Raw genomic sequence first — 22,701 nt, 5'->3', positions numbered from 1 at the left:
AACTTCCCGCTGCTTTATTTCCCCTCCCGGCTTCTTTTTTTTCCCAGCAAGCCCCAGGGTCCTAGGGTCCGAGGACGGGCTGTGGATCCAGAGGCTGCACCCTAGGATGATCAGAGCTGAGGCAGAGTTGCCACGACTTGAGTTCAAGCCCCGGGTCTAGTAAAAAAAAAAAAAATTAAAAAACTATGAACGAAGAACCCTAGCTCAGAATTTGTTCCATTTTACTGTGAGAGCTGGGATTTGAACTCAGGTTTGGGTAACTCTGTTGCATTGTGGGGGAAGGTTAAGCTCACCATCTTTGAAGAATAAAAGGTCAGGCCTGGTACGGGACCTGATTTGAAGCCCCAGCACTAGACAAACCCACCTCATCTAAACATAGGATCTCTATTTACATACAGGTGTGGTATGCACCTTGTTTTCAGTGTAGTTAATCTTTTTATTTTGTGTTTTATTCATCTATGTATTGTGTATTTTATTGAGTATAGGATGACATATATAACTGTGCTCACATGGATGACAACCCATTCCCCTGGGTATAGAGTTGCCTATGCTTTCTAGATCCTAGCTGTGACCCAGGACTTGCATAGGATAGGAAAACATCTGCAAGGTTTGGCATCTCACATCAGGATGAACCTTTTGGCAATGCTGGAAGTTGAACTCAGGGCCTAGCAGAACCAACTGCCAAATGGGTCCACAAGAGCACACCAGCCTGTGAGCCACTAAGGAGCTAGAGCATATCCAAGACCTGAGATGTAGCCCCGGGGTGGGGGTGGAGCACCATATTCATTCCATTCATAAGCTGAAATTAGTATTCTAATAAAGCCTGTTTGTATAGCGTAGGAGATGTGGCGAGCTGTGTTGGAATCTTATCTTCCATGTGACTACCGATTCTTGGATTTTTCCCAATGCTTCGATTTCCTGAATGTAATTATTGTCACACTTCATGCAGTCTTTTTTTTTTGGCGGGGGGGGTCCGGTAGTGGGGCTTGAACTCTGGGCCTGGGCGCTGTCCCTCAGCTCTTCAGCTCAAGGCTAGCGCTCTACCACTTGAGCCACAGCGCCACTTGCAGCTTTTTTTTTCTTTTTTTTTGCTTATGTGGTGCTGAGGAATCGAACCCAGGGCCTCGAGCATGCAAGGCAAGCGCTCTACCACCTTCCCAGCCACCTTCCCAGCCCCACTTTATGCAGTCTTAATTAAGATCTTGCCTATCATTTCCTATGAGAATCATGCATGAACTTCTCAACTCTTCCCTAGACCTGAAATCAAGCACCAGTACTGAAAAATATAACATTTATAGACATTTTAAATATTTGAGTTATATCTCTATATTCTTTTTAAATCGTGTTTGTTGGAGTGATTCATTATATTTTATTATTGATTGATTGATTGATTTAGCATTTATATTATGGACTGTGAGTACACCTATAACATTTATTACATTTGTCCCAACCTATTCCATAGCATGTAGCTTTGCAGACATAATATGTACATCATACCTGACACCCAGCACTTGCACAAAAAAGGAAAACAGGTGTCACACATGGAATCTTACACCAGGAAGAAACTTTTGGCAATGATGGGACCTTGACTGAAGGACTAGGAGGCCCAATTCATGAAGGGGTGAGTGTCAGCACAGCAGCATCTAGCCCATGCAGGTGCCAAGTGGATCTCAAGACCTGGGATCAAGTTCCAGGTTTGGCCAAAATAGCAAAAATATTCTATGCAGATAATGGTATACAAATAAATACAAATTTAGATATTTACATATGGCCAGAAATGTCTATTTAGTGTTCAATGACACATACTACGCTCCTACGGATTCTCAGGTCTTTAGTGAGGACTCCATTTAATCAATAGTATTCTTTTAGTGCATAATAAACTATGAATTAAAATCAGTCCATGTCCTGTTATTATTGGGTCTAATATTCTGCTAGACTGATTGATGAACTACTCATCCAACCATGACATTGTTCACATTCCTCTGGTGCTCCTATGGATAGGCAATAGTTTCTTAGGGTCCCCAGCCCTTTGTAAGTGGCGTGACCTGGAACAAACTCACGACCTAGGTGTCCAGGTTGGCCTATGGCTTTGCTGCCAGCCTGCCAGCCTTCAGCAGTGCCAGGTAACCTACAGGTTGCAGCCGTGTCATTTGGAACCGAGATGGTCACCATGCAAGGAAGGAAAACCAAGAAACCGCCAACCATCCACAGATCGTAGTTTTTTTCGGTGCTATTTTCATTTTGTTTTCCTGTCAGCCCCCTAGGCGTACCATTCCATGATCCGCTGTGGGTCCAGAAGCTGCATCTTCCCAGCCTAGGGTGATGGAATCTCAGGCAGTGTTGCCACAACCTCAGTTCAAGCCCCGTGATTGGCAATCAATCAATCAATAAAATTTTAAAATATTAAAAATAGCCGGGGACCAGTGTCTCACACCTGTAATTCTAGCTACTCAAGAGGCTGAGGATTGTGGTTCAAATCCAACCCAGGCTGTAAAGCCCATGAGATTCTTATCTCCAATAAAGCACTAGAAAACCAGAAGTGGTGCTGTGGCTCAAGCGGTAGTGCACTCGCTTTGAGCTGAAGAGCCCTGGGTCAGCGCCCAAGGCCAGAGCTCAAGCCCCACGAAAAAAAAAATTGTAAAAATACTAATGAAGCTCACCAGCTTGGCATTCATACCTTTTATTTTTCCTGTAAGGCCTGGGATTTGAACTCAGAGTCTGGGTAAATCTAATGCCCCGTGGGGGATGGGGAAACTCACCATCTTTGAAGACAAGCAATTCAGGCCTGTTCCCTAGGCCTGAATTCAATCCCCAGTCCTGTTAAAGTAATGATTAGTATCTACATACTTATGTTTACCGCATATTATTTTACTATGTATTTATTTTATTTTTTGCACTATTCATTCATTCATTATTTATGTTGCCTATTATTACACTTATAACATGTATTAAATTGATTACATCTTATGGGAACTATACAGATTAGCATATGTATTATATATCTTACTTCAGACCCAGGACATTCACAGAAATTCTATAGTAGATGATCCCATGCTTAGAAAAACAGAAAGAATCCATCAACCAAAGTCAAATTCATCCCTAGACACCCCAGTGGCTCACATCTATAATCCCAGCTACTCAAGAGGTGAGAAATGGAAGATGAAGTTTCAAAGCCAAGTCAGGCAGAAAAGCTTGAGAGATGACATCTCCAATTAACTGGCAAAAAGCCAGGCTACAGGTATGGCTGAATTGGTAGAAAATCAGCTATGAACAATCAAGCCAAGAAAGAGCAAGCTCAATTCAAGTGCAGAGAGAGGGGAGTAGGGGAAGAAAGCAGAGAGAAATCCTCCAAAAGCAGAGAACAAAACAACAGTACACACATCCCACCTAATTTATGGTACCAACAAACTGAAAATAAGAAATCAAGCTTGTGCAGTTATATAACTTTACATGAGCACATATGCTTTTAGGTACACTTCAAAGCTATGTTTTAATAATATATATGTATATATATTAAAATGTATGTATATACATATATATCTTTAAATAAACTAAGAAAGCAGCCAATGAATAAATACTTCTGAATTAGTGCCTTACCCATGCCATTATAAATTATTTCTATTAAAAGTGTATTCCAAGTTTCTTTCCTCAGAATCAATCTTTAAGAAGTTTGTTCATGCACCAGGCAACAGTGGCTCATGGCTATAATCCTAGCTACTTAGGAGGCTGAGATATGAGGATGGTGGTTCAAAGCCAGCCTGGGCAGGAAAGTCCGTGAGACCCTTATCTCCAATAAACCGAAAACGGCACTGTGGCTCAAGCGGTAGAGCACTTGCCATGAGTTGAAGAGCTGAAGGTGGGCAGCCAAGCTCAGAGTTCATGCCCCACCACTGACAAAAAAAAAAAGAAGAAAGAAGTTTGTTCATACAGATCATAAAATTCTAACCTTCTGAGCTTGAGGAAACTTGCCTTCCTTTTCTTCCAGGGTCTTATGCTCTTTAGGCAAGTACTCCACTACTGAGCTACATCCCAGTCCCAATGTTTTTGTTTTTCATTTTACAATTCACTTTATTCCCAAAATGCTTACAAGTACCTACTGTCCTCACAGAAGTGAGTTTTTATTCAGAAACCCAACCTTTTGTGGTATGAGAACTCAACTAGTGTATTTTGTGGTAGGCACTGAGGAAAACTCACATGATGCAATTGCAGAGAGTTTATAGTTATAGAAATAACTCTAAATAGAAATAACATCAACTGTCCCTCTAGGGAGGAATGATGTACTCATTTTCATTCTCACTCTTCATGGCAAATGGTCAAAAGGGAAACATCAATGTGCTATGCTGAAATATAAGTGTTTAAACCCCTTTTTGAAAAACTCTCATGTTGCCGGGCGCTGGTGGCTCACGCCTGTAATCCTAGCTACTCAGGAGGCTGAGATCTGAGGATCGCGGTTCAAAGCCAGCCCGGGCAAGAAAGACCGTGAGACTCCTATCTCCAATAAACCACCAGAAAACCAGAAATGGCGCTGTAGCTCAAGTGGTAGAGCGCTCGCCTTGAGCTGAAGAGCTGAGGGACAGCGCCCAGGCCCAGAGTTCAAGCCCCACAACCGACAAAAAAAAAAAAAAAGAAAAACTCTCATGTTATAAAATCAAAATGTATGAAATAAAGGTGAACTTTAAAGTGAACTTTAAAAAATATGAAAAAAGCTAATGAAGCTCAATGGCTTGGAATGTGTGCTATTTTTCGTATGCAAGGCCTGGAATTTGAACTCGGGGTCTGGGTAACTCTGTTGCACTCTGGGGGAAGGGGAAGCTCTCTATGCTTGAAGATCAGAAAGTCAGGCCTCTTCCCCAGGCCTGAATTCAGGCCCCAACCCTGGAAAACATAGTCCTTACATGTATTTTAAAGATAGGATTGAACTTCCAGACAGGTGCTCAGTCTATATCATGTTTGGTGTGGTTATTCATTGTACTTTTTGTTTCATTCATTTATTTACAGTTTATTTTATTGATTGTGATGACACCTAACCATGTATTACATTATTTACACCCTATCTCACAGCATTTAGATTTGTAGACTTGTTCTCCATCATGCCTGACACCCACACTCTCACAGAAAAGGAAAACAGGTGTCACACTTGGCTTCTTACTCCAGGAGGAAATTTTTGGCAGGCTTTGAGATCAAGGCCCAGGCGTGGCCAAAATAGCCATACATGGATAGGCAGGTGGTAGTACACCAATAAATACATATTAGTACAGAGTGCCAGAGCCATGTATCTAGTATTCAATGACATCTGCTACGTTACTACCAAGTCTTAGGTAGTTATTATGCCTCCATTGAAGGAATATTATTCTTTTCATGCCTAATTAACCATTCATTAAGTTCAATCAGCTTCCGAGGATTCTTGTGTCTAATTTGAGTCTAGACGGCTGCACGAACTATTCAATCATGAGTTGGATACCATTCCATCGGAATTTCTATGCACAAGCAGGAGTCTCTTGGGATCTCCTGCCAATGGTAGGTGTCAGGACCAGGATTTGAACTCAGGGACTGTGTTGCGGGGTTGGTCTATGGCTTTCCTGACAGTCTGCCAGTCTTCAGCAATGACAGGTCACCTGTGCATGGCATCCATGTCATTCAGACCTAGGATGGTCACCATGCAAGGAATCAAAGCCAAGAAACTGCCTACCATGTGTGGCTTGCTGCTTGTTTTAGTGTCATTTTCATTTTGTTTTCCTGTCAGACATCGGGTCTTAAGATTCCAGGATCAGCTTTGGTTCTGGAGGCTGCAACCCAGGCTAGTGTGATGGAAGCTGAGACAGAGCTGTCACGATCTGAGTTCAAGCCCTGTGCATTGCCAAAAACAAACAAAAAAATTAAATTAAAAAAATTACAACAATTAAATAATTAAAACAATTTAGAAATTAAAAAAACAATTATTTATCTCCCTGTTTTGCAATTCATGCCATTTTTTCTGCCAGGCCTGGGATTTGAACTCAAGATCTGGGTAAATAGTAGCACTGTCAAGCTAGAGGAAAGCACATCATATTTGAAGCCAAAAAAGTCAGTCCTGTTCCCTAGGCCTGAATTCAAGCCTCAGTCCTGCAAAACATACTTCTTGTATACATTTTATTTACATTTTAAAGACAGGATTTATACTTCCATATAGTCAGACAATATCATGTTTGGTATGGTTATTCATTTCATTTCTTGTTTTATTCATTTATTTACCATTTATTTTATTGACTCTTTTGACCCCTATCCCGTTTATTACATTGTTTACTTCCTATCACATAGCATCTAGATTTGTAGATGTGTTCACTATCATGCCTAAAACCCAGGACTCTCTCAGAAAAGGAAAACATGTGTCACACTCGGCTTCTTACTCCAAGATTAAATTTTTGGCAGTGCTGGGATCCGAACTTGGGGCCTAGCAGGCCCAATTCATGAATGGGTAAGATTGAGCACGGCAGCCTCTAGCCAATGAAGCTGTGAGGTGGTTCCCAGGCACTGAGATGGAGCCCCAGGTTTGGCCAAAACAGTGATACATAGATTGGCAGATGGTGTTAAACAATTAATACATATTGGTAAAGAGTGCCAGAGCCATCTATCTGACTGAATGACGCCTACTACATTCCTACCAACTCTTAGGTATTTATTATATTGTCTTTGAAGTAATATTATTCTTTCCATCCTTAATAAACTATCAATTAAAATCAATCAGCCTCCTAGGATTATTACATCCACTTTTAGACTCGACTGATGCATGAAGGACTCTTTCAATCAGTATTCCTATGCATAGGAACAAGTCTCTTGTGATGCCCTGCCATTGGTAGGTGTCAGGACTTAGATTTTTAATCCAGGGTCTATGTTGACAGGTTGGCCTATGGCTTCCCTGGTGGCCCACCAGCCTTCAGGAATAGCAGTATAGCAGTTCAGCTCCACTTTGCAGCCATGTCATTCAGAATCAGGATGGTCACCCTGCAAAGCAAAAAATAACGTAAAACCCCCAGTCCCCTGCAGCTCGCCACTTTTTGTGGTGTCCCACTTTTTTCTTCCTGCAAGCTCTGGGCCTAGGATCCCAGGATCGACTATGGGTGAGAGGCTGCAGCCCAGTCTAAGGCAATTGAAGCTGAGGTAGAGTTGCCACGATCTGAGTTCAATCTCCATGGTTGGCAAAAAAAAAAAAAAAAGAATAAATAAATAAATAATTTATTTAACTAAATTGAAAAAATCCCCCTGGTTTGGAATTTCTGCCAGTTTTCTTTCCTAACCTGGGATTTGAACTCAGGATCTTGGTAAATCTGTAGCAATGTGAGGGAAGGTGCAGAGTTTCTACTACTTGAGTTCAAATCCTGTGCCAAGCCAAAAATAAAAAACAAAAATTAAGTCACTGACCTCAGCTTGGGGTGGGGGCATAGCTGTGGAGGTGGGAGGGAAGGGATGGCAAGGGGAAAACAAAGGAGGAGGCAACAATGCTCAATAGTAAATGTACTCATTACTTTGCTCATGTAACTGTAACCCCTCTACACAACATTTTTACAACAAAAAAATGCACAAAAAAGGAAACAATTTAGAGCTCAGAGAAGCATTTTGCAGGTAAGGGAAGGATGTCTGAATAGATATACAAAATTATACACTGCTGTTTTTAAAATATTCAGTATGGAACTGAATAAACATAACTGTTTCCATTAAAAATAATTAAGTCACTGTCTTGGAACTGGGCTAGTATTTCTGCCACTGCTGGGATTAGATCTCACCATCCAGGTAACTCTTTTGCATCATAGGTGAAGGGGAAGCTCACTGTCCTTGAGGAAAAGAAATTCAGGTTAGAGTTCCCAGTGGCTGAATTAAGTCCATATAATGGAAAATAATATTTATGTACATGTGTAATATATGTTACGTATTATATGTGTATGTTTAATACAAGCTATGTTTTTTATTATTGATTTTGTATTTCTGTATTTCTATATTTTATTCATTTACTTATTTTTATTGATTTGTATTATTATACACATAATATTTATTACATTTTGCATATCTATTATAGAATTATACACAATAATTTAGGTCATTGACTCATTTTTCATTAATACTTTATTAACTGTTGAAACATGATACATAATTAAATGGAGGCATTTGTCACAGTCTTTACATGTTTAGAGTCTCTCCCAAATATGAGCTTTGTCTTGTTTATCTTTAACACCTTCCTATAGGGATTTCTTTAGATGATTTATACTCAGAAGCCTTTCCTTGAGGATAGGCAAGTTGAGGGATAATATTGTAAGGGTGAGACTGGGAATATGGCTTAGGGGTACAAAGCTCGCTCAGCATGCATGAATGCCAGGGTTTGAATCCTCAGTGCCACATACTCAGAAAAAGCCAGAAGCTGTGGTGTGCTCAAGTGGTAGAACACTAACCTTCAGAAAAAGAAGCATGGAGACAGTACCCAGGCCCTAAGTTCAAGCCCCAGCACTGGCAAAAACAATAGGCCAGATGCCAGTGGCTCACACCTGGAACCCTATCTTCTCAGGAGGCTGAGATCTGAAGACCACAGATCAAAGACAGCCTAGACAAGGAAAGCCTGTTATACTCTTATCACCAATGAACCAGCAAAAGACTCCATGTGGTGCTGTGGCTCAAGTGGTAGAGTGTTCGCCTTGAGATGAAGGGCGTAGGAACAGTGCCCAGGCTTGAGTTGGAGACACAAAATGGGAAAAACGTGAGGGTTAATCAAAGTACTTTTCCTATTTGCTAATTAGGAGAACATTCTCTAGAAAATGATCGCTGACGCTGATGTACACCAGAATTGGAGTCAGAGCTCAAGGTTCAAGTTTAGCAGATCCATATGCCCAGCCTCTCAGACTCTAGTATTATAACCTTGTGTCCTACAGAGTTCTGAAAGGTCCATTGTTGAAAGGCTTAATATGCTCCCCAAGCCCTTTGCGATAAGCAGTTGACTTGTATTGTCAATGTCATTACAGTTCTGACCTAGCAGAGCACCAGTAGCTAAGGCCTATCACCCTTGCTCTGGGGGCTGAGTTCTGAGGTTCACAGGGTGATGCCAGCCAGGGGAGGAAAGTCTATGACACTCTGACGTCCACTTCTGAAAGGGCAGCTGTTCAAAAACTTCCTGGGTTTCCCTTGGTGATGAGAAGTTACTTGTATTTGAGTTGAACTCAAGGCTTGGGCACTGTCTCTAGCACTCTACTACTTGAGCCACAGCACCAATTCTGGCTTTTTCTGTGCATGTGCTACAGAGGAGGGATCAAACCCTCTGTAGGGCTTCTTGCATGGCAGGAAAAAGCACTGTCTCACTAATCCACATTCCCAGCCCTCTCATCTTTTTCATAATGGTAGTTTCTACATAAGTATGCTACCATTTTACATTCCCCAAGTTTAATTTTCTGAATACCCGTTATTTCAAAAACCCTGATCTTCTCTTCCTCTGCCTGATTTGTGACTGTTCCTGCGTTGGCCTCATAATAATATGTAAATAAAGGCAGCTGAGATATTAAGTTTGCATCATATAAGGACACAGGCCTGGAACTCTGGTAGAGAAAAACCATGGGTCTGAAAAGAAGAGAATGATGCAGTATGTGCAGCAAGCCTATCTGAAAAATAAATCTGTACATAAAAGGAGAAGCATTGCATACAATCTGTTTGCACTCAGGGAGGTAATATACACACATAAGTAAGTAGGACACTGATACATAAACTTGGCCTTCTCTTTTTGAATTTTTTTGGTGGCCATATCAGGGCTTAAACTCAGGGCCCTATGTGTTCCTCAGCTGTTTTGCTCAAGGCTGAGACTCTACCACTGCCACAGCTCAACTTCCAGACATCTGGTCCTTAATTGGACATAAGCACCTGCCAGGTTTTCCTGCCTGGTCTGGCTTGTATCTCCTGCTCAGCTTTCTTTCTCAAAGCTGGAGCTCTATCCTCTGGGCCACTGATTCACTTCTGGTTTTCTGGTGGTTTATTGGAAATAAGAGTCTCGCAGACTTTCCTGCTCGGGCTGTCTTTGAACAGAGATCTCCTGAGGAGACTTCAAGTGGCTTTCCTCAGGGATTCGCCGAGGATCTGCTCCACACAAACCCTTAGTCTAAATCTCGAGAGGTACTAGAGAAAAAAGGAAACATGAAGATGCTTCTAGTATGTTCTAGATACTTCAGGTTGGAGACACAAAACACTCAAAATTATTAGATTATTTTATAGGCTGACAGCATGAGGATCGCTCCAGCTTTTGGTCCTCTCGTGCTGAGACAGTAAATTCACTGCAGCTCAATGCTAAGTGACTGAACTGGCATGTCCTGTGGACATTTGCTGCCAAAATCATTTGACACTCATTTCTCACTTTTGGCTTCAAACCTGTGAACAGAGGAGAAGAGGAGGAGAGAAAATCCTTCTCAGAGAAAGCACCTATAAAGAACATTGAGTAGTTTACTTATAAATTCAAGGCATTGGAATGATGCTGTTAAGTAGTCAGATTGTCCAGATTAAAAAATGAAGAAGAAAAGAAAGGCAGGTACCAGTGGCTGCTGACTGTAATCCCAGCTCCTCAGGAGGCTGAGATGTAGAGAATCTGAGTTTGAATCCAGCCAGCATAGAAAAGTCCATGACACTGTTATTTGTAAGAGATCACAGAAAACCCAGAAATGGGGCTGTGGCTCAAGGTTAATGCACTACTCTTGAGCAAATGTAACTCAGGGACAATGCCTATGCTCATAGTTCAACCCCAGGACCTGCTTCCATGTATTTGTGTATGTGTGTATGTATTCCTATAGGTGAAACTCTAGAGTAGCTTTGATGAAAGGCACCAGCTAGAAAATTTGTTTTCAATACAATGATTTCATAACACAGAGACTGCTTTCATGACAGTGCATTTCCCTGGGCTCTCCTCACAGTTCCCAGTGCAGCCTGAGGGTTTCTCTGCCTCCCAGGCCTGCTGGAAGAAGTCTCTCTCACTGTCTGTACAGGCAGACAAAAGGCCTCAGTCCTGTACAGCTGTGTAACAAACAATTCCATATTGGTCAATTAGTAAGGATGAGTGTGGATGGGTTCTGAAGGTCAGGACAAAAAGTCCTCTTTGCACCCCAAGCTATCTCTCTGCCCAGTGCTCTGTTTTAACAGGAAGCCTTCATTTGTGCCACCTCCTGTGGCAGGCCAAGTTCTCAGCATTAATCCTGCCTTTGTAAGACTATATTTTGGTGCTTAGATACAGTACTCAATATAATTCAGGAGTCCTTCTGGCAGACAACTAGGGCACTTAACCTCAAGAAATGTTTCATTGAGGGTGATGATGGGCCTATTATGCCTCTGCTAGGTTTCCGGAAGCTTTGGAAATCCAAGCACATGTCTTATCTCACCATGCTTCCTGTCATCTAGGACTGCTGAAGCACATTAGGTTTTGAAACCTTTGACCTCTCCTAGTTGAGCCCTGGATGGCAAAGTTTTGGGGTTGAACACAGGACCTGGGTGCTGACCATGAGCTCAGTGCAGGAGCCCAGTGCTTTATCATTTTGTGTCACAGCTTTTACTTCTGGTCTGTGTGTGGGTTTGTGTGTTCGAGCGTGCACACATACACCAGTCCTGGAGCTTGAACTCAGGACCTGAGCACTGTACCTAATTTCTCTTGAACAAGAATAGCCCTCTCCCACTTGAGCCACAGAGACACTTCATGCTTTTTTCTAGTGATGTGTACCTGAGAAATCAAATCCAGACTATCATAGATGCAAAGCACTCTACCCCTAGGCACATTCCCAGCCCTCTTCTTCAGGTTTGTTATTTTCTTTCTTTTTTGTTGTTGTTGGTTGGAGCAGTTGAAGTCTGGGCCTGGGTGCTGTGCCTCAAGTCTTGTGCTCTACCACTTGACCCAAAGCACCATTTCAGGCTTTCTCATGGTTCATTGGACTTAAATGTCTCGAGGACTTTTCTGCCTAGGTTAGCTTTGAACCATGATCCTCAGATCTCATCCTCCTGAGGAGCTAGGATGACAAGCATGAGTGACAAGCATCCAGCTTCCACTTCAGGTTTCTTAGTGGTGAATTGGAGATAATAGTCTCATGGGACCTTTTGTGTCTGGCATAGTTTGGAAGCCAGATCCTCAGATCTCAGCTTCCTGAGAAGGCAGGCTGACAGACCTCAGCTATAGACCCCTAGGCTGTGGCATTCTACTGCAAGGGGGTCCTTGGCACCACGTAGTTTAGTGCTAGCCATGTGCCCAAGAGGTAAGGGTCAGTACCTATGCCACAAGTTCAAGGTTCATGACTGAGAAAAACAAAACAAAACAATTGTCTGCAGTAGACAACTCACCTACTCTTTAGTAATACATAATTTTGTCTCTGCCATGGGGACATATCTGCATCTCAATATTCTTGTCTGCATAATCATCTCAGTTGTGTAGCTCTTACAAGGACCATATGAAAGAGTGCATTCTGTGAAGGACACAGCAGATGGCACTCTTTGAAGGACTCAGTACACAACATCCTGTGAAGACTTACCACCCAGCACCCAATGCAGGACTCAGCACACTGCACCCTGTGAAGAACTCAGGACACAGCACCCTGTGCCAGACTCAGCACAGAGCACCCTATGAAGGACTCAACACATAGCTCTATTCCACAAGCTGTCATTAGAATTAGGTTGTTTTCATCGGTATCATCATTCTTTGAGGAACGTTTCATGAATCACACAAGTTCACATCTAATGGTTTAGTGGGGTGTTTTTTTTGAGGGGGCAGGCTACCCATAGAGCTTGAACTTAATGCATGGGGATACTGTTCTAATAACATTTGCTCAAGGCTAAGGCTCTACTACTTAGAGCCACATCTCCAAGAGTCTCATATACTTCCTACCAGGGCTTGGTTTTAAAGCTCCCAAACAGCCAGGAGGATGGGGGCAAGCCAGCAGCATCTGGTTCTGTGGAGCTGGGTTGCAGCTGTTTACATCTGCCTAAGTCAGGTTAGGTGGCAACTGTCAGTGCCAGACTCCTAGCTTGTTCTGTGATGTGGTATTTGAAGTCCTGTCCTTCTATAATTGCAGTTAGAACATTCTACCATTTTTTGGTGGCAGTGGTGGGGCTTGAGTAAGGACTTAGACACTGTCCCTAAGCATTTGTGCTCAAGGCTAGCACTCAATTGATTGAAAGACAGCAGAACTTCCAGGTTTTCTGCTTATGTGGCACTGAGGAATCGAACCCAGGGCTTTGTGCTTACTAGGGGAGCACTCAATCACTGAGCTCCAGGAGTAAAGGAGGTATAAATAGATAGATTGTTGTATATAAATATTATATAGACAAAAGAGAGATGTCGATATTATTACATTATAGATAATATTACAACCAATTATTAGGTATTAAATTATATCTCTATTTAATGATGTGTCCCAGCTAACAATTAATAAAGCATTAATTAATACTCAATATCCTATTGTTTATCACATATGTGCATACATCCATACATATTATTAAATATTTTATAGAATGAGGTAGGTGTCTATATATTATTAAATTATGCATCATGTGCTACTACCAATTATTAGGTATTTATGTCTCCATGCAATTTTTATTCTGTTAATACTTAATAAAACATTAATTAAACTTAATCCACATCCTATAATTACCGCATCTAATTTTATCCTAGAATGATTCATTACTAATTCAATCTGTTTATCATTTATTGTAGTGACAATTCTCTACCTATGACTTTTTTTTACCTTTGTGACATTCTACTTACATAGCATATTGATTTGTATCCAAATTATACATCCTACCTGACACTGAACACTTTCAAAGAAAAGAAAATTATGTGTCACGCTTGGCTTCCCACTCCATGATTACATTTTTGGCAGTGTTGGGATATAAATTCAGGGCCTAGAAGACTCAATTCATTTATGTGTGGCTGCCAGCACAGCAGCCTCTAGCCAATTCAGCTGCCAGGTTGTTCCCAGGCCCTGAGATCGAGCCACATATATTGACTCCATATTGTGCTTAGTATAGCTATTCATTTTTTTTGTTTTATTCATTTATTTACCATTTATTTTATTGACTGTTCTTACACATGGACTATTTATTACATTTATTATATAGGATAGATTTGCCTATGTATGAACTTCACACCTGACATCCAGGACTTTCACAGCAAAGGAAAACCTGTGTAACCAAGGGTTTCTTACTCTATGAATCAATTTTTGTGAGTGCTGGCATCTGAACTCACAACCTACAAGGCCCAATTCATGAATGGGTGAGTGTCAGTATGCCAGCCTGGGGCATATTGAGCTGACAAGCAGTTTCCAGCACCTGAGATCGAGCCCCAGAGGTTGACAAAATAAGAACAGATTGACATGCAGATGGTAGTACACAAATAAATATAGATCTTTATAGAGTGCCAGAGATGTCTATACATTATTCAATTAAATAGGCTACATTCCTACCAATATTTGGGTATTTTTAATGCCTCCATGTAATTTATATTATTGTTTTCATCCTTACAGAATTATTAATTAAATCAACCACTGTCCAGAAACTATTGTATCCACTTTTAATGAGTCAAAAATATTCATTAAAATCCATCAGCCTCCTAAAATCACTCTAATTTTATAGTAGTATCATTCAGGAACTACTAATTTAACCTTGACATGCATAACATTCTATCAGTATTCCTATGAATAGGAACCAGACTATTAGGATCTCCCGCCATTTATAGGGGTCAGGATCAAGTTTTGAACCCAGGGCCTATGTTGCCTAGTTGGCCTATGGCTTCCCTGGTAGCCCTCCAGCCTTCAGCAATGCCAGGTTTCTAACACTTTTCAGCCATGTCATTCAGACACAGGAAGATCACCTTGCAACGAAAACAAATGTAAAACCGGCAGCCATCTGCAAGTTGCAGGTTTTTCTTCTTTGTTTCTGTGTTGTTTTATGTATTTATTATTCCTGTCAGCATTTGTGCCCCGGGAACTCAGTTTTGGCTGTGGGTCTGTAGTAGGAAGACCCCTACTCAGGCAGGCAAGCCCACCTAGTCGTCTGGAGTGACAGAGCCCACCGCAACAAAGTTGATATTAAGGAAGCAACTTTATTGAGAAGGTTCCTGCACTGACTGGCCAGGGCCACAGCACAGGCTCGGGAGCTGATACTGCGACCCCTAGCGGCCCATGTTCTTAGGTTTTTAAAGGCAAATATCACAAGGTGAAGCCTGGTCACATAGGCGACCAATGAGATTTTTCACACACCCAAAAGATTGCAAAGTCATACCAGACCACACGCAGGTGGCCAGTGAGGTTACACTTTGTCACATAATGGCTGTTTAAACCAGCCTATCACTTTTGGTTTAAATGACTCTCGAATTCAATGGTAAAGGGGAGCTTAAGGTAAACATACACAAAGGAGTTTAGTGGAGTTTAACATAAGCATGTGTAAAAGGTAGAGTTTATAGTAAACTCGGGATGTCTCCAGCATGCCAGCCAGCATGCCAGCATGAGCGGGATTACTGGCTACCTGTTTAATCGGTCAGTCTTTAACAGAACAATGAAGGTGGGTTGAGTTGTTAAGGGGAGGGGGACCTAGAGGCATTCTTTTCATTCCAAGAACTGAGCTGGTTGGAGCCAAGGTTTTTGTTTTTTTCTATAATCCCTAAAACAAAAACAAAACCTGTAAAGAAGCTGTCCCAGCTCGAGTCTCCTCTCAGGGCCTAGTTCAGGTCCAGTGGCTGCACCCCAGCCTGGAGTGATTCAAGCTGAGGCAGAGTTGCCATGCCCTGGGTTCAAGCTCTGTGCTTGACAAATTAAAAATAAATAAATAAACACATGAAAATATTTTAAAAATTATGAGGCTGCTTGGCTAGCAATTCATGCCATTTTATCTGCCAGTCCTGGGATTTGAACTCAGGGCCTAGGTACATCTACAGCACTGTGGGAGAAGGGGAAGCTCACCATGCTGGTAGACAAGCAAGTCAGGCCTGTTCCCTTGGCCTGAATTCAAGTCCTAGCTCTTGCAAAAATAATATTTGTATGCATTTTAAATACAGGATTCATATTTACATACACAAGTTTACTGCATACTGCAGTTAGTGTGGTTATTCATTTTATTTTGTGTTTTATTTATTTCTTATGTATTTTAGTGAATATGATTACACACATAACCTTTTTTACATCTTATTACATAGGACATAGATTTGCCAATGTAGTATACCTCATTCCTGAGACCCAGGACTTTCACCGATAAGTTTTTGGCAGTTCTGTGATTTGAACTCAGGGCCTAGAAAGCCCACTTCATGAATGGGGAGTGGTCAATGTTAGCTCACCAGTCTGATGCAAATGAAGTTGTCTGGCAAATTTGGCTCTAGGAGTTGCCAATATATAAACACATAGAGGTGTAAAATGCAGTTTGTGTGTATTTTCATATTATATGCATCTATAAATGTATATAGAGAGGGTCAGACATTTATGTAGATTCTAGTGTATAACTCTATGTAATGTGTGATGTCTATACCTTACTTTTATATATTCTATTACTATTAATTATTTGGTCTAAAATTATTCCTCCATTAATTAATCACAGTAGAAGACTTAATAAAGTATTAATTAAATTAATCAATGAACTATATTTAATGCATACAATCTTATGTTAGAAAGACTAGTTAATTAGTAATTCAATTAGTACATTTCAAACATTCTATTAGTGTTCCTAGAGATAGGAACCAGTTTCCTAGGACCTTCAGCCATGTGTATGTGGGAGTCCCAGGATGGAACTCAGCGCCCAGGTGTCAGGGTTAACCTCAGGCTTCACTGACATCCACCAACCTCAGCCATGCAAAGTCATGTACAATTTTGAAGCCAAGTCAGTGAGACCCAGGATGGTCACTGTGCAAAAGAAACAAAGGTAAAACTGTTGTGTGAAACTTTCTGGTTTTTCCTCTTCCATTTTGGTTTGTTTGTTTGTTTTTTGGCCAGTGCTGGGAGTTGAAATTGGGTCCTAGGGTCCCTGGATCATCTGTCGGTGTAAAAGCTGCACCCTAGCCTAGGGTAATCAAGGCTGAGGCAGAGTTGTGATGACCTAAGTTCAAGCCCCGTGCCTGCTCCCCCAAAAACGTTAAGGTCCTGGCTTGGAATTTGGGATATTTTATCTGCCATACCTAGGATTTGAAATCAGGGCCTTGGTAACTCTATTTTGCTGTGGGTGAAGTGGAAGCTCACCCTCCTTGAATAAAAGAAAGTCAAGAGCATTTCCCAGGGCATGAATTCTAGCCCCAGGACTGGCAAAATAATATTTATTTACATTTATAATGTCCATCATATATACGTATTTACATAGATATTACATGTTGTACCTAGGAAACAATATTTTCACAGACAGCAGAACAGGTCAAGATTGGCTTCTTACACCACCTATTGTCTTTGGCACTGCTGGGATTTGAACTCAGGGCTTGGAATGCCAATTCATCAAGGGATCAATGTAAGCACAGCAGCCTCAAACAAATTCACTGCCAGGGAGTTCCCAGGACCTAAGTTTAACCTCCAGCAGTGGCCAATACATAAATAGATAGATGCGTAAATTGCTCCAAATACATATATATGCATAGAGAGTGAGAGAGAAAGAGAGAGAGATGTATATGTATATTCCAGTGTATATGTAAATATATAAATATATTTATAGTATGTGAGGTGTCTATATATCATTAAATTACATGTAATATATTACTAATAATTATTAGGTATTAAATTATGCCTTCAATTAATGATGTATCATCGGTTAAGGCACATTAAAGTTCATCGGTTAAGGCACATTAAAGTTCTTCCTTGTGCAGAAGGAGCTCAGGGACAATGTCTAAGCTAACAGTTCAAGCCTCAGAACCTGCACCAAAAAAAAAAAAAAAAAAAATAGAGCCAGTAACTCCATGTGTCTGTGTATGTGTGAATGTATTTCTATTGGTGAACATCCAGAGTTGCTGTGAAGAAAGGCACCCAGCTAGGAAATTTGCTTTGAATGGAATGATTTCCTAGCACAGAGGGTGCTTTCAAGACAGTGCATGTTCCAGGGCTCCCCTCCCTGTTCCCAGTGTAGCCTGAGGGTTTCACCACACCCCAGGTTGCTGGAGGAAGTCTGCCTCATTGTTGGAACATGCAGACAAAAGGCTTCACTCCTGTACATCTCTGTAACAACTCTATCCGGGTCAACTAATGATGATGAGTGTGGGAAGGCTCTGAAGACCAGGAGAAAAAGGCCTCTTTGTACCTCAAGATATCTCTCTCTCCAGTGCTCTGTTTTGACAGGAAGCCTTCATTTGTGCCACCTCCCGGGGCAGGGCATGTTCCCTGCAATTTTCCTGTCTTTGTTAGACTATGTTCCAGTGTTGAAACAAACTGCTACAATTAATTCAAGATTTCTTCTGGCAGACAACAACTAGGGAGCTGAACCTAATGCAATGATTCATTATTGGCAACGGTGCCTACCTAGGTTTTCGGAAGCTTGCTACATCTAAGCACATATGCAAAATCACAATGTTCCCTGTTATGTAGGGCTGGTGAAGCTCATCAGGTTTGGAAACCTTTGACCTCTCCTAGTTGAGCCTTGGGTGGCTAGGTTTCCTGGTTGAACACAGGGCCTGAGTACTGACCATGAGCTCAGAACAGAAGCTCAATGCATAATAGGAAGACCCCTACTCAGGCAGGCAAACCCACCTAGTCGTCTGGAGTGACAGAGCCCACTGCAACAAAGTTGTTAACAAAGAAGCAACTTTACTGAGAAGTTTCCTACACTGACCGGCGAGGGCCACAGCACAGGCTCAGGAGGTGATACTAGAACTCTGAGCAGCCCCCATTCTTTGGTTTGTAAAGGCAAAATCCATGAGGTCGAGCCTGGTCATGCACAGGTGACCAATGGGATCATACCAAACAAAAGGATTGCATGGTCATACCAGATCACACACAGGTGGCCAATAGGCAGAGTTTACCGTAAGCATGTGTGAAAGGCAGGGTTTACCACCATAATCAGGTGGTGTCCAGTAGTTGGAGCCAGATTACAACCTATCTGTTTTATATGTCAGTCTTTAACTCAACAATCAAGGTGAGTTAGGTTGTTAAGGGGAAGAGGATCTAGAGGCATTCTTTCCATTCCAGAAACTTTTATAATATTCCATTTGTACGGATGCATATCGGAATGAATTTCTTAGAACCTCCCACCTTTCATTAGTGGCAGTTCCAAGATTGGACCTCCAGGCCTAAGTTGCTTGTTTCAGCTATTGCTTCCCTAATAGCCCACCAAACATTAGCAATGCAATGTCATGTACACATTCTGGGCCTTGTCATTTAGACCCAGAATGATCACAATACAAAGGAAAAAAAAAGTAAAACCACCTTCTTAAACATCTCAGTTTTATCCTTCTCCTTTTAATTCAATGTTTTTTTTTTTTTTTTTTTTTTGCCAGCCCCGAAATTTGAAGTAGGGTCATAGGACCCAATAATCAGCTGTGGCAGAGATGCGAAGACCTGAGTTCAAGCCCTGTGCTAGGCCAAAAAAAATGTAATAATAACAATGAGACCTTGGCTAGGAAATTGCACCATTTTTCTAGCAGGCCTAGGATTTGAACTCAGGGTCTAGGTAACTCTGTGACACTGTGTGTGAAGAGCAAAGCTCACCGTCCTTGAAGACAAGAAATTCATGGGGCTCGGAAGGTAGCTCAGTGGTAGAGTGCTTGCCTTGCATGCATGAGGTCCTGGATTCAATTCATCAGTGCCACATAAGCAGAAAAAGCTGGAATTGGCGCTGTAGCTTAAGTGGTAGAGCATTCACCTTGAGCTGAAGAGCTGAGGGACAGTGCCCACACCCAGATTTCAGGCACCATGACTGGCAAAATAAAAATAAGAAAGAAAAAGAGAAAAAAGAAATTCAGATCAGTTCCCAGGGCCTGAATTGAAGCCCCAGCACTGGAAAAAATAATATTCATATATATGAGATCTATTTACATATATGGTTCTACTGCATATGACATTTATTACCCTTATTTATTTAGTATTATTACACATATAACATTTCTTTTATTACATCATATTGCATAGAACATATTTGCATATGGATTATACATCATATTGAGACCCAGGATTTTCACAGAGAAGGAAAAAAATGTGTCAAATTGGCTTCTTATTCCACAAATAAATTTTTGGCCATGCTGGCATTTCAACTCACCTACAATGCCCAATTCATAAATGGAGTACAGTCTTAGCACACCAGCCTCCGGCAAACTGAGCATCCAGGAAATTCTGAGCACCTGTAATCAAGGCACAGTCGTGTCCAATAAATAGATGAATAGATTGATATTATATATATTTATATATATACATACATATATACCTGCATATATATGTGTATATATATATATGTATATATACATATATATATATACACACACACACATACAAAGAAAGGATGTGAGGATATATTTTTGGGGGGGTCCGGTCGTGGGGCCTGAATTCGGGGCCTGGGCACTGTCCCTCAGCTCTTCAGCTCAAGGCTAGTGCTCTACCACTTGAGACACAGCACCACTTCCAGCTTTTTTCTTTTTGCTTATGGGGTTCTGAGGAATCAAACCCAGGGCCTCAGGAATGCAAGGCAAGCGCTTAACCACTGAGCAACCTTCACAGCCCCTGTGAGGATATTATTAAATTATATATATATACATTATTACCAATTATTAGTTGCTAAATTATTTTTTATTTTTTATTTTTTTTTGTCAATCGTGGGGCTTGAACTCTGGTCCTGGACGCTGTCCCTCAGCTCTTCAGCTCAAGGCGAGCACTCTACCACTTGAGCTATAGCACCACTTCCGGTTTTCTGGTGGTTTATTGGAGATAGGAGTCTCACGGTCTTTCCTGCCCAGGCAGGCTTTGAACCGAGATCCTCAGATCTCAGCCTCCTAAGTAGCTAGGATTACAGGCGTGAGCCACCAGCGCCCGGCTAGATGCTAAATTATGACTCCATTTAATGAAGTATCATGGTTGAATACTTATAAAAGAATTAATTAAAAATTAGTCAATATCCTTAATCATGCCATGGTGCTAGAATGAAGATATAAATAGAAAAATTTTTGTGTGGCATTCTAAAATAGAATCATGAATTAACTGCAAATTTAATTATTACTTATATTACATTCCATTAGCATTCACATGAACAAGAATTAGTTCATCAGGATCTCCCTCCATTTGTGGGTGGTAGTCATAGCAGTCGAATTCCAGGCCTGGGTAGATTACTTTGAAGGCAAACCATTGGAATGACACCGTGAAGATTTCAGATTGTCATGATTTAAAAAAAGAACAACAAGAAGAAAAGAAAGCCAGGTGTCAGTGGCTCCTGCCTATAACCCTAACTCCTCTTGAGGCTGAGATGTAGAGAATGCCAATTTGAATTCATCTGGGGCAGGAATGTCCACAACACTCTTGTTTCTAAGAGATCATAGGGGGAAAAAAAACCCTGAGTGGGGCTGTGGCTCAAGGGCAGAGTGCTATCCTTGAGCAAAAGCAGCTCAGGGATAGGGCCTAGGCTCATAGTACAACCCTGGACCTGCCTCATGCCCCCCCCCCCAAAAGGAGGCAATAACTCCATGTCTCTGTGTATGGAAGGATGATGTATGGATGATGGGCATTCAGCAGGTTGCCCACGTCCATCCCCCCAACCTGGGCAAGTCCTCAGAGAGTCCTAAGTCTGAGCCAGCAGCTTGAACAAAGCACCCTTCTCTGCCATTTAATAACTGAAGCCCCACCAGCTTTGCCTGGGCTGTGCAACAGGTGCCTTATGTTCTGGCTGAGATGTCCCATCGGGACACCTAGCAGCCAGCCACTGCCTCCAGGGAGACCACAGTTCCTAGGCTGTAGGAGTTGTCAAAGGTTCTGGCTCCATATTCTCTATCCCTCTGTAGGATATGTGAGCCTACTCCTCTGGGGCCTGATGGCTATCCCTCATTCACCATTCCTCATTGCTGAGTCCCAGGCTGTTCCCAAATCTTGGCAAAGATATGAAATAGCCAGCGATTTCTGCACCAAAAGGGGTAAGCCAATAAATCCCACCCTCATAGTTCCTGTCAGAAGTGAGCCTTGGGCTGCGAATGTGGCTTAGTGGTAGAGTGCTTAACTAGCATGCACGAAGCCCTGGATTCGATTCCTCAGTATCACAGAAACAGAAAAAGATAAAAGTGGCACTGTGGCTTAAGTGATAAGAGTGCTAGCCTTGACCAAAAGAAACTCAGGAACATGCCCAGACTCTGAGTTCAAACCCCAAGTCTGGGAAAAAAGTGAGCCTGGTGGGACATATTCTTCTGGTACTCATAGGAGGGCCAAGGTTAGAGGTAAGAGGTAGGGTAGAGGACAGTTGCTGGTGGCTCACACCTGTAATCTTAGCTATTCAGGAGACTGAGATCTGAGGATCACAATTGCAAGCAGGAAAGTCTATATGAGACACTTTTCTTCAATTAAACACCCCAAAAGTCAGAAGTAGAGCTGTGGTTCAAGTAATAGAGTGCTAGCCTTGAGCACAAAACCTCACGGATAGCATCCAGGCCATGAATTCAAACCCCAGGACTGGCACAAACACACACACACACACACACACACACACACACACACACACACACACACACACACACACACGTCAGAGCATTTGCCAGTCAGCCTGCAAAAATTCCATCTCCAGCAACTCAATATTAAAAAAAAGATGGAG

This window comes from Dipodomys spectabilis, unplaced genomic scaffold (genome assembly GCF_019054845.1).
Source record: "Dipodomys spectabilis isolate Male_0828 unplaced genomic scaffold, ASM1905484v1 ptg000139l, whole genome shotgun sequence".
NCBI classification, from domain to species: Eukaryota; Metazoa; Chordata; class Mammalia; order Rodentia; family Heteromyidae; genus Dipodomys; species Dipodomys spectabilis.
Note: the sequence above shows the minus strand (reverse complement) of the source record.